Below are 16559 nucleotides of genomic sequence, written 5' to 3'. Positions count from 1 at the left end.
GGGATGGGAAAGACTAGGGCTACAACTCTATCACACCTATGCCTGGGATTAAATACAATTAATTCAAGCCCTTTTTTTGTCTGCCTGCCTGCCTGCCTATCTGAACTTGCTATCCCGTCCTTTCCCAGTCTAACCTGAGACGTTGCTGTGGGACGATCAGAGATGGGGACGGCACTGGCTGCACAGCTTGACCTGGGGCTCTTCCTGTTGGCGTTTCTCTTTCGCACTCAGCCAGGTAGTAAGAATTCAACTGCTGCACAATAATTCACACTCAACTTCTTCTGTGCCATTGAACACACTGAACCATAGTAATACCAACACTACTCTGTCTCAAAAAAATATGTTGGTAGGGCTGTATATTCCTCTGCCACAGAACTCTACATGCCGGACCTTCTTTGTCGTAGAATGCTCCACCTGGTCCTAATACCTTCCTAGTTCTGCTCCCCCCATCTGTTTGAAAGTTTGATGATAGATGTTCAATGATCTATAAATGCTCTTGTATCAAAGTAGCATAGTCAATCATGCACAAAATAATGGTTTTGACAAAGGCAGTGCATAAAAATAAATAATAATTCTCATACTCATTCGGGACTATACTCTAATGCGGAAGCATACAATTTTCTCCACTGCTTCCCCTCAACTGATTGGACTAACATCTTTTATCTGAGGCAGAGTATACTAAGGGACATGGAAATACCCTTTAATCAGCTACCGGCCTCTTGATTTTCTCACTCTCTCTTCCATATATCTGCTTGCTATTCCTGCCCCAGTTTCCTTACTCATCAAGCCCTGGAGATTTGAATTCATTTTAAATACCCAGGTATTCCTGTACTACCACTTTATTCATTGTGTGCTGAATTTCACCTACTCTATCTTCTGTTCCATTTCCCACATTGAACACTGTTTTCCTTTTGGGGGATGATCGAGGCAAAGAAGATGTCGAGGAGTTCTGCCTTTTCTCCGCCCCATTAGCATTTTACCATCTTCTCCGCACAGTGACCCTACCATATCCTTTTTCTTCTTTTTTTCTACAGACATAAGCAAAAGCCTATTTATTGGTTTTAATTTCTCCAGCAAGCCTGAGCTCGTTCTGCACATCAGCTTTTCTTGACTTTTCCCCTACATGTCCTGATTACTTGTCCTGATTACTTGAATTCCTCTTTGGTGATTTCCCCTTTTTTCCACTTCTTGTACATGCCCCTTTTAATGATGAAGGTTCAGTTTCTAAATAAGTAGATCTTCAGAAAATCAAAGATTTGTTGACACAATGATGGGGAATGTACCTGATCCATACAAAGTCTTGTTGGATTGCTGTGGGTTAACTGCTTTAAACAGAATGTGTCTTCTGATTTGTCAGCCACTTAAAACTTAACGCACGCATTGTGAAATATCCATATGGCAAAACTCTATAGAACAGTGATGGCGAACCTTTAAGAGACTGAGTGCCAGGGGCAGAGCAAGGGGAAACTGCATCTGGGGCACGTGTGCGCCCTGTGCCCCTGCCATGCCCCCGTCTGCCCCCACCCTGACCTGTAACACCCCCGGAACACCCTGATACACCCCCACCATGCCCCAGAACGCTCGCACCATGCCCCTACAGGGGTGCGTGCCCAGTGCGTTGCACACCCCTCGTCCCCTTGGTGCTATGCCACTGCCGAGTGCCCAAACTGGGATGATGGTGCACATGCCCACAAAGAGGGCTCTGAGTGCGACCTCTGGCACGTGTGCCATAGGTTTGCCATCACTGCTATAGAATACTAGCAGGATGCCCGTGCTTCGCTACAAGGTTTGTAATATGTTTGTAATCTGTTTTGATTGTATTTGGCTGTCGCGGTCTGGTTAACGTGAGGGTTGGTCGAGAAATACTTCCTCTCAGCCTTTCTGTGAATTTCTGGGTGACAGTCCGCATACTTCATCACAGCTTCTCTATGAACTTCGGGGTGACATTCAGCATTCAGTAGACCTGTCCGTGCACTTTGAATGTTGGCATGAAACTTCTCTCTTTCACCTTGTGGGCTCCAAAGGGCATGTTGGAAGCAAGCGTTGTATTTTTCAGGATGCAAGAAAGGAAGTGTTTCACCCATACATTTGGACGCTGATGAGTGAGAAGGCTGTGAAGAGGTTCACGGTAGGGTTGAAGGGCAGGAAGCTGGACTGTACCACCACTGCAGCACATTCCTGGGGACTCATCCTGCCACTTCAGAGCACGACACCAAGCACAGGGTGATCGGAGGCCGAGAGCAATGTGGCTTGTCTCCACAGTAAAGCAATCTGATGTCCATGTACCAAAACCGACAAATGTTTGAAGTAGTCCAAGGTGATTATGTGGTTTGTAATCTGTTTTGATAGTATTTGGCTGTAGCAGTGTTGCTAGCATTGAGGGTGGGTGGAGAATTACTTTTTTACAGCCTGTCTGTTAACTTCAGGGTGACGAACAGCATACTTTTTTGCAACCTGATGTTTGTGAACTTTGGGGTGACATACAGCATATTTCCTCACAGCCTGTCTGTGGTTGTTGTAACTTTGTTTTTCAAATGTTTTCAAGAGGATGGTGGTAGAGTTACAGTTGGTGAAAGTCCTTGAAGCTGTAGTGAGTTGTTGAACTGTTACCCTTAGAATGTTAAGTGCAACATGTCTGTGGACTGAGCGTTTGGTTTGCCCATTAGAATGTTTGTGCAGATGGCCAGAAATGAGCCAGTTAAAACAGTAAATGGGTAATAAATCAAGTGAAATTGAATATTAGTGAGCACCTGGAGGCGTAAGGAACAGGTGTACCAAATTTCATGTATGTGGCTTCGGTGGTTTTTGAGTTCATTGATGAGTCAGTGGGGTCAGTCCAATTGGTATTCCAGCGTTTATAGATATAGATTATGGGGTATGTGTGTGCACTTTACTCTTTTTTCATGGCTGCATAGCCATGTTTTGAAGTTCAAAAAGGAGCATTGACTCTAGAAAGCTCATATCATGAAACTCTTATTTGGTGCTACTGGATTTGAATCTTTATTTTCTGCAGATAAACATAGCTATCTTCTACAGAAATCATATTAGCAAAAGGTGGCATATGTCTATGTATTTTGTTTTCAATATAGTAGAATTGTTCTGATTGGTAACTAGAGCTTTTATAACATCATCAAGTTGGCTGATTAAATTTATACATTCTTAACCACTAATAGATCTAAATCATAGGTGCACCAAACTCACAGCCCTCCAGATGTTATGGACTACATTTCCCATCATCCCCTGCCAACATCATTTTGGCGGGGGATGATGGGGCTTGTAATCCATAACATCTGAATGAACTAGAGTTTGACACCTGTCAGTCCCTAAATGATCAATAGGACTCTAATCTGTTGAACCAGGATTTGTTTCTGCACTTCTTTGCATGAAGCCTGCTGGGTGACCTTGGGCTAGTCATAGTTTTCTCTGAACTCTCTCAGTTCCACCTCCCTCACCAAGATGTCTGTTCTTGGGAGAGGAAGGGAAAGGAATCTGTAAAGCCACTTTGAGACTCCCTACAGTTGAGAAAAGTGTAATTTATAAATCAGAAACTCTTCTTCTAAAAAAAGACTATTGTAAGTCTCTACATCAGTGGTGGCGAACCTATGGCACGGGTGCCAGAGGTGGCACTCAGAAACCCTCTCTGTGGGCACGCGCAAACAGAGTGCCCCCCACACACACCCACATCTAGGCACAGCTTGGGCTGCTGGAGCTTGATTATTAGCATTGAAATTCAGACTTGGTTTTGGGGAGGCTGTTGGTAGGTGTCCCTGTGTGGCTGTTGCTGGTTTTGTACAGAGAACTTCAAAGCGCTGGTCCTTTACCTGGGAACAAGCTGTGTTGCTGGCGTGGGGCAGCACCAGGGCAAACCCTCCTAGGGTCGTGATTCACCCATTGGAAGAGTTGCACGGTTGCGTCAAAGGAAAGCCACTGACTACCACCATGACTGCTCCTGGGTAACGCACGCCTGGGAGTAACCGTTTTTTCCTAAGGCAAAACCTCAGTTGACTAGGTTGGTGCCAGTTTGGCACTTTGAATAAACTAAGCGGACTTTGGGTTGCAATTTTAGAACTCGGTCAGTGCGGTTCACCATGCTGCTTCCACATGGAGAGAAAGTGGTGCTACTCCGGGAGGAGGCTGTTGTAAATTACAGACCCTATGGAGATGAGGCCATAGATTTTTCATTCTCCTTTTTTTAAAAAAAGAGCAAAGAGAAACTTGTTGCACCTTCTATGGCCGTTCACAATAACCTGGAAGAGGAGGCACTACCAGTTGACTCAAAGCTTCTGTTTAGCATAGTTTAGATTTACACAGATCATATTTTGGCATGTCTTTTCTTATGGCATAGGGGCTGTAAAAAAAAAGTTCAAACAATGCCAGAGCATGCTAAAAGCGTGGCATGCAAAACCCTAGGTGATGCCATTCAGCATTTTCATTAAGATCCCCAATACACAAGGAGGTCACACATTAGCATAATATTCCTTTTTTGCAATAATCTGTGACTTCATCTGGAGTTGGAATTTGGAGCGCCTCAGGACCCCTCATCCTCAGCAGAGGTCCCATATATTTTAATGAATGCTGAATTGGTGAATTATAGCCATATGTCTGCTTTTTCCCTGGAAGGCTGTGCCGCGCAGAGTTCTTTTTACCGCCGCGGTCCGGAAACAGCCGGCGCATAAGTGAAGCGATGTTGTCTTTATCACTCGGTACACATGTAAAAAGTCGAGCCATAATTTACATTGATTGCATAATGGAGGCAATCTGTCTCCTAACTTTCCGAGCGGCCCTTAGCCGGCTCAAGCCGGTCACCACCTGCAGAAACAAGCGGAGTCACATCTGGCACATAAATACCGCGTACTTTCGAGAGAGGGACTCTGTGTGCTTCCACCCGGGGGGAATAGGCACTCCACAGCCTTATTGTACAGCGGTGTGAGTTTTGCAGCAAGCCACCTGCCTTTGGCAAGGTCAAAGCAACACATGAAATACATAACTATTTCCCAACAAACCTTCAGGGGAAGGGAGGAGGGACATGGCCATGATTTCCTTAGGTGGCTTCATGTTCAGTTGCCTCACGAAGTTCTTCCAAAGTAGTAACCTAAAGATGCTCCCTCTCCTGTTCCCCACGTGCCTATTCCCGTCTCTCTTAGACAAGATCGCGCAATATTTTCTGTCTCCTTTTGCTCATATGTGAAAACCTCCCAGAAGACTTTCCTTTCTACAGCCTTTCTGGTTTTTTTTCCACATGCCATTTATCTTCCATAAGTAGGTATTTATGCATCCTCAGATTTGGTCCAACTTGGAAATTCATTATATAGATTATGATTATTGATGATGCTTTGAATTGTAGGTGGCTGTGATTTTGAACAGAAGAGGTAGTGATTTACCTTTGCAGGTGTGGGAATTTCCTGAATTAAAAACAAGATAGAAACTGAAGGTATGCCACACCCTGGAAGAGAGTCTGCTAAGAAAGAAGAAGAAGAGAGGGAGGGAGGAAGGTTTTGGATTTATGTCTGCTTTTCTCAACTGTAGCAGGAGGAGGAGGAGGAGGAGGAGGAGAAGAAGAAGAAGAAGAAGAAGAAGAGAGAGAGAGAGAGAAGAAGAAGAAGAAGAAGAGAGAGAGAGAGAGAAGAAGAAGAAGGAGAAGAAGAAGAAGAAGAGAGAAGAAGGAGGAGGAGGGAGGAGGGAGGGAGGGAGAGGGAGGAGGAGGAGGAGGAGGAGGAGGAGGAGGAGTTTGGTTTATATCCCCCCTTTCTCTCCTGCTTAGGAGACTCAAAGGGGCTTTACAATCCTCCTTGCCCTTCTCCCCCTCCCCACAACAAAACACCCTGTGAAGAGTGGGGTGAGAGCTGAGAGAGATCCTGAAAGCTTCTTAACTAGCCCAAAGGTCACCCAGCTGGGGCTGAGTGTGTGGGAGTGTACAGGCTAATCTGAATTCCCCAGATAAGCCTTCACAGCTCAGGCAGCAGAGCTGGGAATCCCAAACCCGGTTCCTCCAGATCAGAGTGCACCACTGCTCTCCAGCCACCTCACATGCACACTGCTGCTCAAAGAGGAGTCTCAAAGCAGCTTACAAACTCCTTCCCTTCTCCTCCTCACCTTGAGATACCTTGTGAGATAGGTGGGGCTCAGAGCATTCTGAGAGAACAGATTACAGTTTTTCTGCTCATGTGGAGGGAAGAAGGGAATCAAAAGCACAGGTTCTCTAGAATAGAGTCCACCTGCTCTTAAGAAGGCAGGCAGGAGGGGATCAGGGATAGCCTGACTTGGAGACACCATTATCCCATTTGCTGTAATATACCAACCTCCACCGTTTTGTACAATATAAAGGTACTTAGCTTTTCTACAAATGAAATGGCCAGTGTTGCCTAATGGTTAGAGTAGCAGACTAGGATCCTGGCTGACCCACGTTTGAATCCCGTCTTGAATACACTCTCAGCTTAACCTCTGTTGCAAAGATAAAATGGAGGAGAGGAGAATTGAAAGCTCTTTGGGGGGGAGATATAAATGGAAGTAACTAAATACATCCCTCCCTGAGACCAATCTGGGTGAGTATCTCTTAAAGATGCAGTGCCTCTCTGTCACTCCTCATGTTTGGTGGCAGATGCCACATCAACATTAGCTTCTTCTACAGAAAATGGATACATCCTGTTTGCTGGTTGCCCCTTAATCATAGTAGAAGAAAATGAAACTAACCTTCCCAGAATATTTCCCCCAAATTTAGAACTGATCACCCAAGATCAGTTTCCCTAAAGAAAATATGGCAGCTTTGGATGGTAAATTGTATGGAATCACATCCCCAGTGAGTTTTTCTTCCCTGCCCAAATGTTGTCCTACAACAGATCCAGCCCCCAGATCTCCAGGAATTTCTCAAGCTGGAGTTGGCATCTCCTAAATGCACAGGGTTGCCACCTCTGGACTGGGAAAGACCAGAGGAGGATTTGGGGAATGAAACCCCAAGGAAGGGTGGGGTTTAGGAAGGGGAAGAAGCTCAGCAGGGGTATAATGCCATAGTTTCCCGCCTCCAAAGCAGCCATTTTCTTCAGGAGAACAGAACTTATTGATCTGAAGACCACCTGTAATAGTCAGAGTACTGCCTAGAGCACAGGTGTCAAACTTCTCATTGGCCCTGCAGATGTTATGGACTACAGTTCCCATCATCCCCTGCCAGCGCCAGTGCTGGCAGGGGATGATGGGAAGTGCTGATCCATAGCATCTGGAGAACCACAAGTGTGACACTTATGGCCTAAAGTTTGGCGCCCCTATAAATGCAGCATCCGCCATATGCGATCAGCAAGTAGTGCAAAGCCAATACATCAATACAGCTTTAATATAGAAATAATGGCAACCTGGCCTTCTCATGCATTGCATGGACAACAGCATGGGATTTCTGCCTTTGGGATCCAGAAGCACAAACCTCAAGCTCCACTAGAAGCTCTCCAGTTTCAGCTCCTGTAACTTGACCTCAAAGACCTGAAGCTGGAGCAAACACTGTGGAGCCTGGATTCAATTACAGACACCCAGAAGCCTGGCTGTGTGTCTCAGCACCTACTTTTGGAAAGATTTGAAAGGGAAGGCAGAGTGGCGATTTTAAGTTCTGGGACCATCGGTTGTTTTTTTAATTCACCCAGGTTGACATACTGGAATGTGGTCAACTTGAGTCCAGAAAAGGTGATAAAAGCGTCCCCCACCCTTAGTACTCCGCATGCGGCTCTGCCGACCTCCAGGAATTAGAGCTTCTGAAATTACAACTCCAAGCTACAGAGAGATCTCTCTTCTCCTGGAGAAAATGGCTGCTTTTGGAAAGTGGACTCTATGACAATATCCTGCTGAGGTAACTCCCCAATCCCACCCTTCCCATACTCCTCCCACAAAGTCCCCAGGGATTTCCCAGCAGAGGTATAGCAACGCTGCCTCATGGATGCTCAACTCAGCATGAAGCCTTAATCCCTCTTGTGGGCATATTTGGCATGAAAGCCCTAGTTTCTTCCTGGGCTACATGTAAACATCAGATTGTCTGAGACTCTAAAGAAACTAGGAGAAAAGAATGGGAGGTCAGGCCATAGCTTGAGTTGCGATTGAGAGAAGACGTTTCATCCAAAAGATCTTACTAGAGCAAGAAATCTTTACCTGCAATGTGAAATCTTTATTGATTTTTAACAGTTTCCATCTAGAGGTTCCGCTTGCAGACAATTAAAACACAATATAAGCAGCCATAAGAACATAAGAACTAGCCAGCTGGATCAGACCAGAGTCCATCTAGTCCAGCTCTCTGCTACTCGCAGTGGCCCACCAGGTGCCTTTGGGAGCTCACGTGCGGGATGTGAAAGCAATAGCCTGCTGCTGCTGCTGCTCCTCCCAAGAGCCTGGTCTGCTACGGCATTTGCAATCTGAGATAAAGGAGGATCAAGATTGGTAGCCATAGATTGACTTCTCCATAAATCTGTCCAAGCCCCTTTGAAAGCTATCCAGGTTAGTGGCCATCACCACTTCCTGTGGCAGCATATATTAAAATTATAAAAGTAATGAGGGGCCAGCACAGCTTCTCAAATGACAAGGTGTTAAAACTTGGATTCAGTTCCCAATAAAGCATCAAAACTCACTGGAGGAATGTCATCATAAAGTCAGTTTCTCTCTCAGCCTAGCACACTGCTTGCAGGGGTGTTGTGAGAATCTAGCGACAGAAAGGAAGTTTGGCGTGCTGAGTTTCTTGGTGGAATAGTGGAATTAAAGGAAATCCAGATATAATTAAAGTGTTCTGAAATTTAGTGTGGATATTCCAGTTCAGATACACTTACATAATAAATTCGTCCCAGTTAGATTCTTTGTATGACTCAGCATACTGTGAAATTTATAGGATTTACTAAGAAGGTTAGGATTTCAGGCATGAATAATTTATTATTATCAGATAAGGAAATTGTTAAGAAAAGGAAGTGAGGGAAGAAATTAAACATTTCTTGAAGGTTACTGTGACATGTCTAATTTTTTGTGATGTGGGAAACGTGCAAGGTTGTGAGAGAGCTCTTAATATGTATTGCTGCTTTCAAGAGTTCAAAGAAAGATGAATTTTAAAATAAAATTTATTATGAAGATGTAATCTTTCACAAAATAGAAGGAGAGTACATCTATGTTTTTTGAGAGATTACAGCACAGCTGAGTTTGCTGGAAATTTCTAAACCATGTAATTGTTTGCTTCTGCAAAAAAAATTTTGGAAACACCCTAAGGAAGTTCTTTACAGAATATAACTGCCTTAGAGGAACATCATGGATTACACCTATCCCAAACAAAAGGAATCACATTATAACAAAAGTGAATGAAATCCTCATTAAATATATGGCAAAATTATATTCTTAAAGTAAACTCCCCCCCCCCACCCCATAATCAAATTAGGGAATATTCTTAATAAAATCCACTTCATGGAAATCAATAAAACGAGGCAGACCCCGTGAAGAGATGCTAAAAAAAAGTGCTGGAAAGGTTATGGACAAATTCCTGAAGAATAAGAGTAGGATTAGCTAGTCTCACCACTTCATTTCATAAAGTTCATAAATACAAGAGAAGCTTAGTACAAAATACACACAGAGTGGTGAATATTTTGAGGAAATGTTTGGTACCCTTTTTTTCCTCGAAAATAGAGACATCCCCACAAATAAAGATGTAGTAGAGGTTTTTTTGTGAGTGCTAAATATAAAGCATCCCCCAAAAGTGAGAGGTAGCAATGTTTTTGTTTTGAAGCATGCCCGTCAACCAGAGCATGCAGCTGTGGAGCAGAAAAAAAATAAGACGTCCCCTGAAAATAAGACATAAGCATCTTTGGGAGACAAAACTTAATATAAGACACTGTCTTATTTTTAGGGGAAGCAAATTATCTGGTCAAATGCAAAAGTCAGTTTGATATTTCTAAAAAGCCAAAGACCCAGCTAATGTAAAATCTTATTGTTTCTTCAGGTTAGGATGTTAGAACAGGACCCAGGAAACAACGTTTCAAATACCCATTAATACCATAAAAACTTGCTGGGTAACCTTGCTTAATCTCAGCCTAACCTACCTCACAGGGTTGATGTGGAATGGAAGAGAGACAAATAGCATAAACTGCTGGTTCCCGCTTCAGAGAAAAGAGGCACATAAATAGTAATGGTAAGTAAGTAAGTAAAGTAGAAGTAGAAGTAAGTAAGTAGAAGTAAGGGGTAAGTAAGTAGAAGTAAAAAAATATGTTGCGATCATGACAGCTGCAACTCCTAATTAAACAGTGCGTTAATTAATGGGTAGCTTGTGAAGAATACCACATGCCACTTATCAGTGTAGGGCAGTGGTGGCGAACCTTTGGCACTCCAGATGTTATGGACTACAAGTTCCCCATCAGCCCCTACCAGCATGGCCAATTAGCCATGCTGGCAGGGGCTGATGGGAATTGTAGTCCACAACATCTGAGAGTGCCAAAGGTTCGCCATCATCGGTGTAGGAGAGGTAAAGACAATAGATGGTAAATAGCCTTTGTGCCCTCCTTCTATTTAGATGCTGAAAAAAGCATTTGAAAGGGTCAGCAGAGACTTCTCGTAGTGTGGCTTCTTTAGGACATGTCCTTCTTGAAAACTGGATCTGCTGTGCAAACCTAAACCTTTCTTCTGAACAATTTAAGTGACTATGACCATTAAATAAGACAAGTATCTAAAAACACCTCCCTTCAATGCTTTTCTGCAGGCTCTAAAAAACTAGGGGCCCCTTCCTCGACACGCTAAAATAATGCATTTTCAAACCACACTTTCACAACTGTTTCTGCAAGTGGATTTTGCCATTCCTCAAGACAGCTTCAAAGAGCACTGAAAGCAGTTTCAGTGCCTTATTCTGCATGTGCTTGGAATGTTCTACCTTAAAGTTGCTAGGGAAACCAAGGCAAGTTGTGGACCAATTTGTGGACCAATGCGTTGAAACTTGACACAATCCATTTTTTGTAGCCTGAGAACATAAGGACATTTGCAAAAGAATATAAAAATGCCGAGGGAGTCCACTGACTGAAAAGGACAGGGATTGACAGGCCAGTCTGCAAAAGGGATCCTTAGCAGACACCTCTGAGTTTTAAGGTTGTAACTACTATATGTTGTTCTCCTGAGCCTGATCTATCAGGAGAGGGTGAGTAAAAAAACTGAATAAACAAGCAAGCAAATAAACAAATAAATAGACGGCTCCAGCAGAACTGTTGAAAAGGGCAATTAAATCTTCAGAGGTGGATAAAAGGTTCTACATTATTTTAGACTAACCAGAGAATCCAAATAGGAAGGAAGATCACTTGCCTTAAGAAAAAAAAAGGCCCAGGACAAGAAGGAAGCATCAAAATGAGTGACACTCTTTATGTCTAAATTAATGTGGCTTCACATCGCTTTTACACTGATCTACAGAGAAAAATAGAAAAGGTTCTCCACTTACAAGTGATAAAACAGACACTATGACCATTTATACACTTGTGGTCTGCTTTGCATTGAGTATAAGCATCCCCTTCCAGTGTGATTTCTCAATTACACATGGTTCTCCCTTTTTGACAGTCCACACTGACTTCAGATAAGAGAACCCCCCCACCCCGTTTCCTGAAAACTTTGAAGGGTCACAACTTCTCCTTCCCCTTCCCAGGGAAAGCGAAGATCAGCAAGCATTTAGTTTTCAGTTTCATTCTCCTTCCTGCCTTCCCCAACCAACACCACAGCAGTTCCTCCCACTCTTCGGGCCACCAGAAGCATAAGGATCTCTTTAAGAAATGCATGCTGTATCACTTCAGCAAAACTAAAAAGAAATTGACATGGGTTAGCAAAACCAAGGCTGGCCAATCTAAAGATGGCAGAAACAACTTCCCCAAATGGAGGTTGCTTGGAAACAGTGAGGAAACCAAGGGGGGGTGGGAGGAGTGGCAGTTTGGCTCAGCTAAGGACACTTGGCAGGAGGAGAATCACATGTGAGCAAAACCCCACTAGCAAAGCAAACAGTGTTGTAAGTAGTGCATTGCATAAATGGACTCATCAGATATACTTTCGTGTATAAGCTCTAATTAGGCCGCATATAAGTCGAGGCACCTAATTTTACCAATAACAAAAAACTGGGAAAACTTATTGACTTCACAGATAAGTCGAGGTGGGAAATGCAGCATCAATTGAAGCATCAGTAGGTTTAAATGTTTTTTGAATATTTATTTCAAAGAAAAACAGTAAACTGGCTCCTGTAAGAGGTGGAAAGAGGGTCAACAAAAGCAACAATATGGTATCAACAATAACTTTAAAAGTACAAAACCTTAGCTCAACCAGCAAACTCAAACTAAAACACAACAAAGAGTTAAAAAAATCCTTCAAAACTGGATTCCTCATCATCATCTGTATGTCCAAATGTAACCCAACTTAGATTTTAAGAGGGATTATTATCAGAAATGAAAAAATCTACTATTAGCTTCCATTTGTAAACAATGGGGGATGGGGCATCCCTTTGGGAATCAATAACTTTGGATCCCCTGACCCCAAACTTCACCAAACCTGGCTGGTATCATAAAGAGACTCTCCTGATGAGACCAGCCAGGTTTGGTGAAGTTTGGTTCAGCGGGTCCAAAGTTAAGGGACCCCTCAAAAGGGTAGCCCCATCTACTAATAGCTTCCATTATTGAAAAACAATGGGGAATGGGGCACCTCCTTTGGGGGTCCATAACTTCTGGACCCCTGAACCAAACTTTACCAAACTTGGCTGGGTATCCTCAGGAGAGAGTCTTCTGAGGGTACTCTGGGAATTTTAGTTGCCTCTAGCATGAAAACTGCGCCCCAGCCAATGTCCGGCAAAGTAAAAAACACACCAAAAAATTTAATGACCCGCATATAGAAGTCGAGGGGAGCTTTTTTCAGCATTTAAAATGTGCTGAAAAAATTCGACTTTATACATGAGTATATACGGTATATGTTTTAAAGAGCTTTCCCTGCAGTTAAACAGCAGTGGCAGGGGAACAATATTGCAGCTCACTTGGCCCCTTTACAACACAAGAGGAGGAGGAGGAAGAGGAGGGAGGAGGAGTTTGGATTTATATCCCCCCCTTTCTCTCCTGTAGGAGACTCAAAGGGGCTTACAATCTCCCTTTGCCCTTCCCCCCTCACAACAAACACCCCTGTGAGGTGGGTGGGGCTGAGAGAAGCTCCGAGAAGCTGTGACTAGCCCAAGGTCACCAGCCTGGCGTGTGTGGGAGTGTACAGGTTAATCTGAATTCCCCAGATAAGCCTCCACAGCCTCAGAGAGAGGGCGGCAGAGCAGGGGAATCCAAACCCGGGTTCCTCCAGATTAGAATGCACCTGATTTTAACCACTCACACCACTGCTGCTCCCAAAGGGCGTCAGGAGTTTTAAGGAGAGGACCTCAAGAGAAATAGCACTGTCAGGGGCGTATCCTACAGAAAAAAGGTGCTTGGGGCAAGCTCTCAAATTGCTCCTCTGCTAACTTCTTGGGCAGAGCTTGGTACATGTTCCCTGCCCTGTATCATTAAGGAACTTTTGATTTCCTCCCCCCCCCCCGCCCCAACCACACACTGCAGAAACCCTTCAGATTCACCCATGCCCCCTCACATGCAGACCCAGGAGAGTGGTATCTGGAGAGTCAGCCCCCCTCCCAAGCCCCCCAAGATCTGCCTCTGGTTTACACAGCAAGAGAACACTTTGTGCAAACTGCCACAGAAGAGAGCAACCTTTGCTGTAGCACACTTCTACTCTGCAAATGTTCTCTATGCCTCAGGTTTTACAAATCCCAAGAGAAAATAACACCCTGTTCCTTTTTGAGGCTTTTAATGGGCTGCTATTTACTTGGGAAATTTGATGTTCTTTACCCCAATGCTATGAAAAGTTTCAGCAGCCCACATCCACAACATTAAAGAGTTCTATTAAGGACTTTTTTTCCCCAGGTCTGTTGGCAATCCTATATTGATTCGTTGCATGAGACTCTACCTTCATTTTAACAAGAATTAAGGATTTAGCAAGAACATACAGAATGAAAAATAGTGGAAAGAGGAAATAATCAAAAGACCACATTTCATTATTTTCAGCTAAGGTGAATAGGTTCCTGAGGAATTTGAAGAAATAATTGGTGTGAAGCAACAAAGGTGTGGTTGTTAAACGGTGTAAAATTGGAATTAAAAATTCAGAGTCCTAATTTTTTAACAGCTATGACCAAGTATGGGATAGAGCCTCTTGAACAAGAAAAAACAGGATTATACAAGGGAGATGTAAAGGAACCAGGGATAAGAAAAAAAATCCCCATCTGTCAATTTAATCAAGAAATCATTATAAGATCTTTTTAAGATGGTAAAAGACACCCTGAAGGAAACTCTTTAAAAAAAAGTTTATAGAAATATAAAAATATAGAAATATTCCTTGTCTAATTGCTGGCAATGTGGCGTACACAAAACCTGATTTTGACACATGCCTGTAGTGGATCTGGCCTTGGGTCAACTATTAGGCAAAACCAACAGAAATAACAGGAACAGTTTTTACTGCGATGGATTTGAAAGCACTTGTGCTAGGTAGGACATCTGAGTATGTTTGACCCAAAAAAAAAAACCCTTGATGTTTCTCTTGTTAATAGCCCAGCGAATCACAATTGCTCAATTCTGGAAGAAGGGAAAAAAGATCACTTCTGCCAATACTCCTGGGAAATCAAGAAGTGAACAATTGATGCTTTGAAAAAAAATTAACTCAAATATTTAGAGGGGATTGGAAATGGTTAGGAGTTTTCTCTTCATTGGGACCAGGAGCCAGAGAAATGATGGTTTACACTGAATAGTTTATAATTAGATGAAATGTGTGGAATTGCATATCAGAGCCGAACAATGAAAACATCTAGAATTTGGGGATCTCGCATTGCAACAGTGGAACGTGGATTTGTATGAACGTTGATGCCCTTATGGAATTCAGATTTGGACATACCTTTACACATTTTGTTTTCATGTGTTGCGTGTCTACTTTAATAACACACTTCGGAATTTTAGGAAAAAGCTTGTTCTGCATATATTCTCTATGACATTTACAAGATTCTTGCCTGGAGCCTCTCCGAACAAGGAGTCCATTAGTTTCGGAGAGTGTTTGGCAAAGCAATCGTGCTCTGAGCTTTTATTCTATTTATTTAGATATTGAGACAAGCATTCTGGTTCCATTCTTCTCCTTAACGAGGACCCTGAGGATTCCAGGCTCCAGATGGGACCCTAGGATCCAGACTACAGTGATCACTTTCCCTGTGAAGAAAATGGATGCTTTGAGGGGTAAACTTTATGACATTGCGCCACACCTGTGGGCCCTTTGTCCTCCTGCCTCCGTCCTCAAATTTTCAGTAGTACAACCTGGAGCTAAGCAACCCTACCACCCCCATTTCCCATCAGTTGTCAGGAGGTGGCTCCACATTGGTTTACAGCATCACAGTCCTCTCTTCCATTTATCTTCACAACAATCTGGTGAGGTAGGTGAGGCTGAGAGAAGGAGTGACAGGCTAAAAGACAGTAAGCTTCTGTGGTGAATGGGGAATTTGAACACAGGACTCCAAGATCCTGGCGTACCACACTGGTTCTAATAAAGTTATTGCTGCATCTAATAAGTTATTGACCTGGCCTTGTTACTGACCATGTTAGGCCTTCTTAGGAAAAAAATAATCTAATAAGTTATTGACCTGGCCTGCCATATTAGGCCAGTCTTCTTAGAAAAAGCACTTTATATGGGACCACCAGAGGCGTAGCAAGTGGGGAAAGCACCCGGTACACTGGTGCGTCCTCCGCTCCCATTCCACCCTCACTGAATGCCTCCCCACTACACCCTTCCCGTTACACCCCACAGGGGTATACATGCCCAGTGCCTTGTGCAACTCCCCACCTCCCCTTCGAAAGCATATGCCTTCTGGGGACCACCAAACTTGATAACAGGTTTGGGATAGTTTTTTTAATCCTTTGGGGCCCTACATACACATGAAGCTTATGATACAAATCTGTAAATTGCAGCAGAACGCCAGCCAAATATGATGCTCTGTTCCTCCGTAAAACCTGGTTTTTTTGGTGCTAACTCCAGACCGCTCTCACAGTGTGCCCCCAGATCTGCAGCTTGAGGAGATACCAATACTGAAGCTAATGAGATTTTTTTCCATACAAAGCAAATGGTTGTCTGTTGAGTGATTACCCTTTTATGGATGTCAAAATAACATTGAGCGTGTGCAGCCAGGTATGTGGTTATTGTATATCCGTTTCAATAATATACCTCTTGACTTCTTAAAAAAAACCCAAAACAACAGGTAAGTAGTTCTGCACAGAGTCAAATTACACATTGAGAAATATCACATAGTACTATAATAATACTGTAATACTGCAGAATACAGAATCTAAGGGCCCCATATCTGAATGCTCTCCTACATTTTCTTCGGTAGTTTTATTTTGTATTTTTATACTGGTTTTATTAGTAGCTATATTGTTATTGATTTTAAATATTACTATTAATAGTATATTAGTTGTGCGCTGCTCTGATTCTTCGGGGGAGGGCAGCAAATAAATCGAAAGTATAAAACAAACAACCAAACAAAA

General features: G+C 43.2%; 1 long non-coding RNA gene across 1 annotated transcript; it reads left to right on the top strand.

The window, feature by feature from the left end:
* Positions 1–2240: 2240 nt before the first annotated feature.
* Positions 2241–4057, top strand: LOC125435856. The gene is made up of 3 exons (XR_007244929.1): positions 2241–2252; positions 3751–3757; positions 3861–4057. It is a non-coding gene; the product is annotated as an uncharacterized LOC125435856 (long non-coding RNA).
* Positions 4058–16559: the final 12502 nt, after the last annotated feature.

This window comes from Sphaerodactylus townsendi, linkage group LG06 (assembly GCF_021028975.2).
Source record: "Sphaerodactylus townsendi isolate TG3544 linkage group LG06, MPM_Stown_v2.3, whole genome shotgun sequence".
NCBI lineage: Eukaryota > Metazoa > Chordata > Lepidosauria > Squamata > Sphaerodactylidae > Sphaerodactylus > Sphaerodactylus townsendi.
Note: the sequence above shows the minus strand (reverse complement) of the source record. Positions and strands in the feature narration are given on the sequence as shown.